Source organism: Nicotiana tabacum, chromosome 22 (assembly GCF_000715075.1).
Source record: "Nicotiana tabacum cultivar K326 chromosome 22, ASM71507v2, whole genome shotgun sequence".
NCBI classification, from domain to species: Eukaryota; Viridiplantae; Streptophyta; class Magnoliopsida; order Solanales; family Solanaceae; genus Nicotiana; species Nicotiana tabacum.
Window position 1 is genome coordinate 231,481,431 of NC_134101.1, and position 14,046 is coordinate 231,495,476.

The following is a 14,046-nucleotide window of genomic DNA, read 5'->3' on the forward strand; positions in this document are numbered from 1 at the left end:
ATTGAAACTTCTTCACTTGGCACTAAGTTTAGCAATCATTTTCGCAGGGAGATAAAACCATGATTGGCTAAGTGTTCTAACATATCCTTTTCTTTTGTTTTCAGTTTGGTTTTTCCGAGTTGTTGAGAAGGGAAAACTGTTGAGATCTTTAAGTTACTCTGAGAATGAGGGACTTTCTATTAGGCCTTTCTGCTCTGCTTGCGTTTGGCCAACAGAATGCAAAAGACGACAGGACTTTCTGTATTGAATAATCTGAACTTCTGGACGTGAACGGTTAGAGCAAACTGTAAATGTACTGTAAAATGTACGAGAAATAGAGGAGATTCTGAGGAGAGAATGTTGAATGTCAATAAGAAGAGAAAGTAAAGTTTCAATGGTCTCCTCAAGTTGGCTAGTGAAAGTAGTGTAGCAGGTTTGAGGGACAGTACTAACAAGCTCGGGGACATGTTTCTGTTTCCAAAAGGACTAGTACATTATCAATACAATTGTGATTGGAATAAATCAGCTAGCGCAAATGCTGAACTGTTTCACTTCCTTTACAACATTGTTTGTTACTATTGTTGATAATCAGATTCTCGCTAAGTCATTCAAGACTGATGTTGCTACTGTTCAGAAGATCGAGGCTGGTCTCTTATCCTAGGATCTCATTGTTGCTCGTCGAATTTCTAAATAAAACTTTACCTCGGAATTCAGTACTCATGTGCAAAACAGATTCGTATGTAATGTTTTCATTCTTTCTTGTTTGTTGGTAATCTTATCATTATATGATATTGGCTGTTCATTTTCTATAGATTTGTCTTTACAAGTTTCTTATTAATATGCAACTTTTGGTCTGCTGTCTAAATCGAAAGAGGTTATAACAGTTGACCAACTTTGTTATAAACAACCACTCATTCTTATTGTTCTTTGTGTCCAACCAAAATGAAAAATAAAAAAAATAAAACAAGATAAGAAAAATAGCATGACAGCAAACTACAATAAGTAGAAAAGAATTACATTTCCCTTTTTCTTCATTAAGCTGAAAAATAGTTTCACTAAGAATCATATTACTACTCAATACACAAAAACAAAAATAAGAAAAACAGTACAATAATACTCAAATTTCAAATGCCAAAGAATCACTAGAGGAAGAGTCTCCTCTTGACCCCCCACCCCCTCCCACACTAACCCAAGAAAACAAAAAACACAAAACAACACCCAATAAATCATCAGTAGATTTATCGTTTCCGTTCCCCTTCCCAAAAAATACTTCTGCTAATTAATCCCTAAAATAAAATGAATGGCTTCTTCTTCACAGTCCTACATGTTTTTCTAACTTCTCCTTGTGTTCCAGTTAGTACTTCAACTTTACCTAATTTCATATAGCCTTTCCAAACTAAGTGTAAAAATCAGACACTTTGGCTATATCATCCACAGTTTTATTTGTCAATGGATCTAATGCTATTTGCTCATCAATTTCAAGAACCCCATTTCCCAATTTAATTTGTTGATAAAATGAGTTATCAACAACTGATGGAGTCCCCATATCAAGAGGAAGAGAATATCCAGTAACTTGGCTAAATACATGCAACAACAACAACAACAACGACCCAGTATAATCCCACAAGTGGGGTCTGGGGAGGGTAATATGTACGCAGACCTTACCCCTACCCCGAAGGGTAGAGAGGCTGTTTCCAGGAGACCCTCGGCTCAAAAGGCTCAAAAAAAGCAATAGGAGATAATATATTAGTACCATAAAAATGCGTAATAAAATAACAACAATATATAGGAGATACGAAATATGAAACACAGGATACGAAATACGAAATACGAATTAGATGGTTGGTATAGTACAACTAGAAGGTAAAGCCCTGCATCAATAGACGACCACTGACATTCCTAGTCTAACTCCTAACTAGATAGTCTCTCTCAGTTGTGCTGTAAAAATATTCACCCTCTCCCCTAACCTACAACCTTAATGCTCGACCTCCATAATTCCCTATCAAGGGCCATGTCCTCCGTAATCCTAAGTCGCGTCATGTCATGTCTGATCACCTCTCCCCAATACTTCTTAGGTCTCCCTCTGCCTCTCCGCGTGCCCACTACAGCCAGTCGCTCACACCTCCTCACCGGTGCATCAGTTCTCCTCCTCTGAATGTGCCCAAACCATCTGAGTCTTACTTCCCGCATCTTGTTTTCCATGGGGGCCACACCCACCTTCTCTCGAATATCTGCATTCCTAATCTTATCCATCCTTGTATGCCCGCACATCCACCTTAACATCCTCATCTCTGCTACTTTCATCTTCTGGGTGTGTGAGTTCTTTACCGGCCAACATTCAGTTCCATACAACATGGCAGGCCTAACTACTGCTCTATAAAATTTACCTTTTAGTAACGGTGGAACTTTCTTGTCACACAAAACTCCCGACGCTAACCTCCACTTCATCCACCCCACCCCTATACGGTGTGTGACATCCTCGTCAATCTCCCCAATCCCCTGAATAACCGATCCAAGGTACTTGAAACTATCTTTCTTGGGAATGACTTGAGAGTCAAGCCTCACCTCAACTCCCGCTTCCGTCGGTTCAACTCCAAATTTGCACTCGAGGTATTCCATCTTCGTCCTACTCAACTTGAAACCTTTAGACTCAAGAGCATGTCTCCAAATCTCTAGCCTCTCGTTGACGCCGCCTCTTGTCTCGTCAATTAGAATAATGTCATCAGCAAATAGCATGCACCATGGAACCTCCCCTTGAATATGATGAGTCAGTGCATCCATCACTAGGGCAAATAGGAATGGGCTGAGCGCCGACCCTTGGTGCAATCCCGTAATAACTGGAAAGTGTTCAGAGTCGCCTCCTACTGTCCTAACCCGAGTCTTAGCTCCATCATACATGTCTTTAATCACCCTAATATAGTTACTCGGGACCCCTTTATCCTCTAATCACCTTAATGAGAGTAGAATAACATCAATTTGTTCATGGCTGGATCAGGACCATTTGCTCTGGTTACATTTGGCCAATGGAAAGAAAAGACGACATAATTATTGGATTTTCTGTATTGAGAAATCTGTGATGAATTAATCAATGGCGTACAATTAGAAATCAAAGATTAGGAAGAGAGAAATTTAGACGACTAAACAGTGTAAATGGAAAAGCTGTACTTAACTACTCTAACCAACTAGTGGGCCCAGCTATACAACTAATTCCAGCTAAATTAACTTAACTAACTATGGTTAACTACTAACTGTAACTATATCCTTTACACCTCCCTCAAGGTAGGACTAGGAAAAATGTTCAAAAGTCCTAGCTTGGACAACAAATAGGTATGTTGTGGTCAACTGAGGCCTTTGGTGAGGAGATCGGCTGCTTGTTCTTGTGTAGCGCAATAGTGAGTAGTGACGAGGCCTTGTTGAATCTTTTTACGGATGAAGTGACAATCAATGTCAATATGTTTCGTGCGCTCATGGAAAACTGGATTGACAGCAATTGCAAGAGCTGATTTGCTATCACAATAAACTGGTACAGGAGACTGATGCTCAATTCCCAGTTCTTTGAGTAAGCCAAGTATCCATACAATTTCAGCAACAGTAGAAGCAAGGTTGCGATATTCAGCCTCAGCTGAACTCCTAGATATGGTAGTCTGTTTCTTCGACTTCCAAGAAATGAGAGAACTACCAAGCTTGACAAAATAACTAGTGACTGACTTGCATGTATTGGGCATGCAGCCCAATCAGCATCATAATATGCTGATAATGACTCTGAACATTTTGCCCCCAGAAAAACTCCTAGTCCTGGACTAGTTTTGATGTATCCCACCATTTTAAGTGCTACTTCCATGTGTAAAACTTTGGGACTATGCATGAATTGACTAAGACTCTGGACAGCAAAGGAAATATCAGGCCTCGTGATGGTCAAATAGAGCAGCTTACCCAACAATCTTTGATAAGGTCCAGGATCAGTTAACAGTACATCATCAAATAATACAACATGGTTGGCAAATTCAGAAGTGGTAAGCATCATATTAGGCTCCATAGGGCATCCCACAGGTTTTACACCTGAGAGTCCTAACTCAGAAATAAGCTCCAATGCATATTTACGTTGATGCATCAATATTCCATCACTACTTTGGCAAATTCTAGGCCTAGGAAATATTTAAGCTCTCCTAGATTGTAGTTCATCTTTAGTTTGTTGAAGCAGTGCAGGATCATCCCTAGTAATAAGTAGGTCATCAACATAGACCAAAACAATGACTATGTGAGCTTCTGTCTTTCTGATGAAAAGAGAATAATCCAGATGACTTTATTGAAAACCAACATCCCTTAGGGCTGAAGTTAACTTGATATTCTATTGTCTGGATGCTTGCTTGAGTTCATAGAGAGATTTTATCAACCTGCAAACTGTGGAATTGTTGTGTGAATCATGGAAACCTTGAGGAATAGTCATATATACTTCTTCAGTGAGGTCACCTTGCAAGAAAGCATTATAGACATCCATTTGATGGATGAGCCAATGCCTTGATGCTGCAAGAGCCAACACACTCCTAACAGTGACCATTTTCACTACAGGTGATGTCACACCTCCTTTTTACACACCCGAAGATAGTACAAGGGAGTTTTTCCAATTAAAGTGACATTATTCGAAATGGGATTAATTTATTCAATTTTGTTCAGAGTCGCCACTTGGGATAGTTTATTTGGTGTCCCAAGTCACCGATTTATTTTAAATCCCAAATCGAGGAAAATTTTGACTTTCCTTTTTGAAGTCTGCGAACCAGAAATTCTAAATAAGGAACTCTGTTAACCCGGGGGAAGGTGTTAGGCATCCCCAGATTCCGTGGTTCTAGCACGATCACTTAAACTATTATAACTCACATATTATCTGATTTTAATACATATTTTAAACTATTGTGCATTTTTACCTTATAACCGCTTTTATTTAGTTATTGTTACATATTGTGAATCATGTCACGAGAACCGTACTCACGATCTACAACATGTTTAATTTTTTTTAAAGATTAAATTGTGGCCGAGTCACATAACTGTACCCCCGGATTTTAGTAACTAGGTGTCACAAACTACGTTACGGGAACCGTACCCGTAGCTATGACAATTATTCAATTAACGCACCTAAAGTAAACTACGAAAGTTCAAGCCAATTTCTATTTTTTTAGCTTGCGTTTTCTATCTATTTTATACATACACGAACATATACATACTTCAAAAGTTTTTGTAAAAAAGGAAGATATATATTTAAATTTGCTCGACTTATGTAACTTAATGTACAAGTCATGAAAATACATAGACTAGTAAAAAAAGGATTGGATAAATCAGGAGGAAAAAAGTCCAAGAATAAGAAAACGTGAGGCAGAGAGGATAGGGGCAAATTTTGACGTTAAACTAATCAAATAAATAAAGTAGATTGTGGTTGTAAAAGCTGGCGTGCACAAACAACTCATTAACAAACTATTGAGGAATCATTATGCCTACGAGTTGAAACATGTAATACTATATATCTTTATATTTTTGCTACTAAAAAACTATATACCTCATGATGCCGCTTATCTTATTTCTGAAAGTGGAGTATAGAATATAATTTACGACTTGTTTGCTATTAAAAGATAACCATTGCTGGCCATCAGATCCTCGATTTAAGAGCAAATTTGCTTGGATTTTACTCTCTTCCTCGATGAAAAGAAGTGGAAATTAAAGAAAATGAGTAAAGACTCCCAAAGCAAATAACAGATTCCAAAATCTTTATAGCATTTACTTCGTCAACATTTAATCTAAAGTTTAACATTTTCGATTCATTACACTACTTTATTCAAATGGAAACCAAACATTTATCCATGACAGACTAGAATAGCAGAAATCGTATTTTTGAGCAAATCCAAAAATCTAAAAGGAATTCAATAACTTTATATAGCCATTCAGCAAAACATAATACAAAGGATTTGGGACTGACCTAACAGAGTTAAGCGGACACCAAGAGATAATCCAAAGAAAAGCAGAATCCAAATCACATGAGGAGCTCAAGAAGCAATTTCAACAGTAGCAACAGAGCAGCAAACCTTTACCCGAATCCAGCTGAAAATTTTGAATTTTGAAGCATTTGCTTTCAGCTCTTTTGAGTGTGAAGAACTTTCAAAGTGAGTCTCTCAAATGTTGGGTGTGAATTCAGGTGTGCATTTTTAGAGAAGCTTCCGTGGTAAAATGAGTGTGTGCGGCCGATTTTCTTGGGAAGAAAGGGTGAGATCTGTTGTATTTGTCTGTTGCTTGGAGAAAAAATCCAAGAAGAAAAAGAGAACTCCCTTGTAAAATGCGCCCTTTTCTATATATAATTTTTTTTAAGGTGAGGTCTTGATGTGTGTGTTATAGGTAGAGAGAATGATGAAGAGTGGGTGGAGGAAATATTTTTTGGGGAGAGTGGGGAATATGAGTGGGGAAAGTGGGGAGAGTGGGGAACATGAGTGGGGAAAATGGGGAAAGTGGGTAGTGAGTGGAGAAAGTGGGGAAAGTGGGTAGTGAATGAAGAAAGTGAGGAAAGTAGGGAGAGTGGGTAACATGAGTGGGGAAAATGGGAAAAGTGGGTAGTGAGTGGAGAAAGTGGGGAGAGTGGGGAACATGAGTGGGGAAAGTGGGGATAGTGGGTAGTGAGTGGAGAAAGTGGGGAAAGTGGGTAGTGAGTGGAGAAAGTGGGGAAAGTGGGTAGTGAGTAGAGAAAAGTAGGAATAAATTCAAACATGGTCAAAAATAAGCTGCTCACTACTGCCCCTCTTTGCTCGAAAACATGAAGAGATTTCGGGCAAAGATAAAGTGAGCAACTACAAGCAATTTTTGCCCGTTTGAAACTCCATTTGGAAGCATTTTGAAAAGGTTTGACCGAACCTTGCTTCGGAGGTTGCCTACATATCCTTGGCTATAAAGGAATCAGGTCGGTGTAGTTTTGAAAGTTTTGGTAGCTGAGATTACCGGAAAACTGTGATTTCACTGCTGTTGCTGCTGTTTCTGCTTGCTGAGCTCCTTATTACCCAAAAAAAATGGAAAAATAAAAAGCTAAACTAGCTAAGCCTATTAACTATGAGTTACAAGATTCTCATCTATAAGTCTCTTGAAGCTTGATCTTGAGTCTTAGCTGGTTCTTGCTGTTGGACTCCGATCTGAATCTTGATGCTCTTTAGCTGTAATCGCTGGTTCATTCTTCAGCTTTTAGATCAAGGCAGGACATGCGAAACTTGTGACTTCAATCCTATCTTGAGCAGTCTGCATCTTTTCTCTGCTTCTGCACTTTAGAGCTCACTTCTTTTTTCTTGTTTTTCTTTTCTTTTATTTGAAAAGAGACTTCTTCTTTTGGTCGCCTCAAAACTTGTCCCTCAAGGTAAAAACCTGCTTAGGCACCAAAACAAACAAACGGTCGAAATTCTTCTGCCCCAGTTTTCACTAGGAAAATTTTGTGAGTTATTGCAACAAAATCTAAATTATTTCTTTATTGAAAGCAATAAAATCGGGATTGTGTATCCCAGAGAAAAAAAGATTAGGGAATGGAGACCCTATATCTAAAATGAAATCAAATGGGGATCGGAGGCCCCAAGTTGGAAAGATTACCAGGTTATGCTGGAAAAAATGATCGGGTTATGCCGGAAAGGTCCTCGAGTTATGCCGGAAAAGAAAAAGATCTTCGGGTTATGCTGGGGAAGACCACGGGTTATGCCGGAAAAGTCATCGGGTTATGCCGGGAAAGCCGTCAGATTATGTCGGAAATAAAAAAGGTCCTCGGGTTATGCCGGAGAGGTCCACGGTTTATGCCGGAAAATTCATCGGGTTATGCCGGAAAAAGGAAAGGTCCTCGGGTTATGCCGGAGAGGTCCACGAGTTATGCCGGGAGAAAAGAAAAAAAAAGATCCCTGGGTTATGCCAGGGAGGTCCACGGGTTATTCCGGGAGAAAAATAAAAAGGTCTCTGGGTTATGTTAGGAAGTCCACGGGTTATGCCGGGAGGAAAAGAAAAAGGTCCTTGGGTTATGCCGCGGAGGTCCACGGGTTATGCCGGGAGAGTTATCCGGTTATGTCGGAAAAGAAAAAGGTCCTCGGGTTATGCCGGGGAAGGCCACGGGTTATGCCGCGAAAGAAAAAAAGTCCTCGGGTTATGCCGGGGAGGTCCACGGGTTATACCGAAAAAGTTCATCGGGTTATTCCGGAAAAGAAAAAGGGTCCTCGGGTTATGCCGGGGAGATTCACGGGTTATGCCGGGAAAGTCATCGGGTTATGCCAGAGAAAGGAAAAGGTCCTCGGGTTATGCCGGGGATCAACTAGAGAGTGGAACTCAATACTAAAGAGACTACCAGGTTATGCTGGCAGTGACTAGGGAATGAGACCCTAGGTGGGAAAAGATTACCAGGTTATGCTGGCATCGACTAGGGAATGAGATCCTATGTTGGAAAGGACGTAGCTAGAGATTGGAGACCCTATGCTACCATAATTTTGAATTTCTCTTCTTCTTCTTTTTATTTTTATTTTTTATCAATCTTCATTTTATTTTTATTTTTATTTTTTATTTTTGAGTTTAAGAAAATGAGTAAAAAATGCAGGAAAAAATTGGGAGGAGACTTCCCTTTTGGGTTGATTATTGCAGCATAGCTATTTCTAACCCTTGCGCATTTCCTTTTGGTTGCACCTGCTTTTTGCATGGTTTCTTTGGATTGCACCTGTTTCAATTTTTTTAAAAAAGAACAACTGTTAGTTTGAAACGGCGGTCGATTTTGTGGCCTTCATTGTTTTTGATCACTTAATCTCGGCCTAGCTCTTTTGATGAGAACCTCTGTTGTTTGCTAAAGATTGATCTCTCTCCTAAAATCGAGGAACTCAACTTTTCAAACTTTCCAAACGGCGGTTCAACCGTGCGGGGCTTTGGCCCTTTCACTTTAATCCACCTCTAGGGCTTTGACTTCGAATTTCTTTTCATTTTCAATAACTCTGGTTTTAGAGCATTGGCTATTATGGCCAGTCGGGATCGACTTGATACACCCGCTGAGGCTGGGGTACTTTTCTTTGGACTTGGTTTTTATCAAGCAGAACTCTGTAAAACCAATCTTGCCACCTTTTCTTTGTATTAGTTACGGAACAGAGTTAGACCGAAAGAGGTTCAAGGAAAAGTAAACAAAGGACAAGAAAATGAATTTAAAAAGAGAAGCATCCCTTTCGGGGAGGAAGGACAGACTTATCTGAGGTGCATGCAGACTTCAAATAGACATGACATACTTCTTGGACTAGACAACCGATCCGCACAAATATCCTATCTTCTCATAAACCCATTGTGACCCGTGCTTCAAAACCGAGAAACCTTGCCAGGACTCTTTCAATACCAATGGTGGTAAGGGGTTTCTTCTTTTCGATCGATGGCGCCCTTTATAGGTTTTCACCAATCGATCTCTCTCATTTCTCTTCTTACCGTCGCCTTATATTGATCGTTACGAGTTTTCACTAATAAGACTCTCTCATTTTCGATTTCTCTGCTCGCCATTACCTTATGGTGTCCGTAGGTTTGCACTAATAAGACTCTCTCATTTTATTTCTCTCATCTTGATTGCATCAGATCCAAGCAACTGCGTTCTTTGATTTTGAAAAACCTTTTGCCGATTGATCGAAAGGACTTGAAACAAGTTTAGGTAAAATGAACTTGGATCGAATTATAAATTTGGAACCGTTCGGGCGGGATCATCGCCGAATTATTATAATGTCTGCCCCAGTTTTACTTTTGGGGAAATTTGGATTTTTGTTTTGGTGTGACTGAACCCCAGGGAGAGGCTGCCTACGTATCCTTTCGGAATCAAGTCGAACGTCGTTCAGGAAACTTTGTTTTTGATTTTTCTTTTGTTTTTCTGTTTTGTTTTGTTTTTTCTTTTTTTTTTTCAATAACACTTTCAGGTTCCAAAGAGGGTAATGAAAGAAAGGTAAACGGCTCAAAAGGTTAGCAAAGGATTGGAGTGTTTGGGGTAGAGAGAATGAAAGCCTTCGTCATCCCAATCGGATAATATTATTGCTGCAGAAGGATTAGACATAGTACCTTTTGACCGCATCTGCATTTACAGCTGTTTCAGAGTCATTTCCTTCAATGTCTCCCAGATACAATGCTCCTTTTAGCAATAATTTTTTGATGATGTATGGGCCTTTCCAGTTAGAAGCAAATTTTCCTTTGGCTTCTTGATGATGGGGGAGAATATGCCTTAAGACGAGTTGCCCCACTTCAAAGTTTCTAGGCCGCCCTTCTAACTTTGGAGCAAAGTTTCTAGGCTAGACGGAACTCTGAATGCACATTTTGCCGGATTTAGCTTCAAATCATATTTACGTAGCCGCTCAAAGAATTTTCTTAGGTCCCGAACATGGTCGTCCTGGGTTCTGGATTTGATGATCACATCGTCCACATACACCTCTATCTCTTGATATATCATGTCATGAAATATGGCAGTCATGGCCCTCATGTAAGTTGCCCCGGCATTTTTCAAACCAAAAGGCATGACCCTGTAACAGTAGGTGCCCTAGGGTGTGGTGAAAGCTGTCTTTTCCGCATCTTCTTCATCCATCAACACCTGGTGATATCCTGCATAACAATCCACAAAAGACTATATTTCATGTTTGGCGCAGTTATCAACAAGGATGTGGATGTTTGGCAGAGGAAAATTATCCTTGGGGCTTGCTTTGTTCAGATCTCGGTAGTCAACGCACACCCAAATTTTCCCATCTTTCTTTGGCACGGGAACTATGTTAGCCAGCCATGTGGTGTATCGGACCACTTGGATCACTCCCGCCTTTAACTATTTTGTGACCTCTTCTTTAATCTTATCACTGATATCAATTTTGAACTTCCTCTGTTTTTGCTGGACATGGGAATAATCGGGATAGGTTGTCAACTTATGGACCACTAAATCGACACTTAATCCTGGCATGTCATCGTATGACCAAGCAAACACATCTTTGAATTCAAACAAAAGTTGGATCAATGCGTCCCTGGTTCTTTCATCTGTGTGAATGCTTATCTTGGTTTCTTTGACTTCTTCAGAGCTACCCAGATTAACCGGTTCGGTTTCATTTAAGTTCGGCTTAGGTTTATTCTCAAATTATTCCAATTCTCGATTTATTTCCTTAAAAGCCTCTTCTTCATCATATTCCATTTCTTGATTCATTATTTCACAATTAGACATCATGTTTGGATCTGGGCATGAAGTCCGCAAGTATTTCATGTTATTTAAAGCCGCATTATTAGAACTGAAAGAAGAAATAAGAAAAAGTAACAAAATCAAAAAGAATAAAGAGAGATGAATGATGAAATAACTGAAATAAGAAATATGAAAAAGTAACAAAATCAGAAAGAATAAAGAGAGATGAATGATGAAATATTAATTTCATTTCATTGAATTTTGAAGATAATAGGGTTTACATTAGCATTTAAAGACAGGAAACTAAAAGAAAAATATCCGAGTTACACCCTGAAATAACTCGTGATGCAGAAAAGGTGGCAGGACTAGACTACCGGGATTCCCGCCTAATTGGGAACGGAGTAGCCTTCCAGTTTTTCAACTTGGCATAGGGCCTCATATACAGTACCTCAGCGGTGCTCGAGCCTTCTCCCGGCTGAACCATGTGGGTTTCATACAGCATTTGCCTCAAAACCCCACAGATTTCTTCAATTCCTCGGCCGTGAAGGCCTCATCTTTTTCTTCTTCATTGTACTTGGACCTGACAAATGTTCTGTAGAGATGCGGAATTAGCTGAGATAAAACCCAACCATTGCTCTTTCATTGATTTGCCCACGTCACATCAGCTTCTGTGGCGTGAAAACCCACACCGAAGAACTTCTTGGTGGCAAGTAAGGTGATAGGTTCGGTGATACCTTGCAATGATGCCCCGAGCCCCTTCTCGGGTTTATAACCATGCCTGATCATTTCCTTGGCAACCATAACTAACTCTTTTGAGAGAAAAGGTTGAGGGCAAGGGCTTCCTTCTTCATATTGGTCTACGACCACAAACTCGAAAACTTGATAGACTATATGTTCACTACCTTCCCTAGCTTCGAGGCATAGGACCAACGGGTCCCGATAGATCGATTGCTCATGCTCTCCGTGGACTATGATCTCCTAATCTTCATATTCCAATTTCACCATCTGGTGGAGAGTGGAAGGTACGGCTCCTGCCGCGTGAATCCAAGGCCTTCCCAAGAGGAAATTATAGGAAGTATCCATGTCTAGGACTTGAAAGGTCACCTCAAAATCCACAGGTCCAATAGTCAAAATCCAATCGATCTCGCCTATGGTGTCTCTTTTGATGCCATCAAAGGCACGAACACAGACGTTGTTGGGCCTGATTCTCTCAGTCTCGATCTCCATTCTTTGCAGAGTTGAGAGAGGGTAGATATTTACTCTGGAACCGCCATCCAGCATGACTCTCTTCACATAGTACCCCTCACATTTAACTGTTAGGTGGAGGGCTTTGTTGTGTGTGGCCCCCTCCGGGGACAGGTCATTCTTGCTAAAGGAGATCTGATTGATTGTGAAGAATCTTTCTGCCATCCTCTCCAGTTGTTCCACAGTAGTTTCAATCGGAACGTAAGCTTCATTGAGGGTTTTGATCAACACTTTCTGATGTTCAGTTGAATTCATTAATAGAGACAACAAAGAGACTTGAGCAGGAGACTTTCGGAGTTGGTCAATTATCTCGTAGTCCGTAGTTTTCATTTTCCTGAAGAACTCTTCTGCTTCTTCGGCACTAACTGGCTTCTTGAGTGGGAAACGCTTCTTCGTGGCATTATTCACTTCCTCCAGATTGAGGTATTTCTCAGCCGGGTTAGTTTCATTTACTTCTCCCAGGACTTCTTTTCCTTTGTAGGTTACTACCGCCTCGTTATAATTCCATGGGATGGCAGTAGGATCTGTCATGGGCCTATGTGGTGCGCGACCAATAACCACGAGCTCATTCAACCTTGGTGAAATTATTGGCCCCCGTACCACATAGGTCCCTTTTTGGCACATACATTTTAGATCCTTTGTTCAGCTCAAACCTTCTTGGAGGGCTCAATGTCACTTGTCCTTTCCTAGGACCCCGGGGCACATAAAGGATGGCATCTTTCGAGGGTACTACCTCAGTTTTGGTTTCCACTATTTTTTCTGTGTTTTGAGGGGTGGGTTTACTCTTCTTCTCCCCTTTTTCTTGCTTTGCATCAGCCTTTGGCTTTTTCTCGACGTCAGCGATTGCAATGATGGCTTTCAAGGTAGGATCAAACTCTTTATCTTCGCAGATCATTTCAATAACCGGTCCATTGTTGTGAGCCGGTAACGGGTTGTTGATCACATTAGGAATGTCTTCATCCTTTAACACTATCTGCTTTTGTTCTATGAGATTTTCAACAACCCTTTTCAAAGTCCAACAGCTCTCAGTGTCATGCCCTTCCACCCCAGAATGATAGGCACATCGGGCACCAGGTTGGTAAGAGGGTGACTCTGGGTTTTGCCTATTTGGGGGTACGGGGTGTAATAACCCCATTTGGACCAATTTAGGGAAAAGGCTAGAATATGACTCACCAATAGGTGTGAAGTTCATCTTCCTGGGTGGCTCCCGAGCACGGGCATTGTAGGGGAAATTATTTTGTGGAGGTCGAGGATTATACTGAGCTTGGTGAGGAAGTTGGTTTTTGGGAAATTGAGCTCAGTTTTGGTGAAATTGTTGTTGTGGCCTAGCGTATGGTTGTGCATTCATCACTGCGTATAACTGAAGATCCATAGCATAGGCCGCATCTTGATGGGGATAGTAGTGTTGTGGGGTTCATTTCAAAGAAATGAAGTCTGGCCGAACGGGGTTTTCTTACACTCGAAGTTTCCATTGCTACTTCTTCCTTCTTCTTTCGGTTTGCTACTCCTTCAGACCCGCCTTGGATTGCTTGGGAGGTAGCCCTTATAGCAGACTGACTCAAGATTCGCCCTGTTTTCAACCCATTCTCAACCATTTTACCGATTTTGATGGCTTCGGCAAACGACTTTCCCATTGCAGACATCATGTTTTGATAATAACTCTTGGGCTT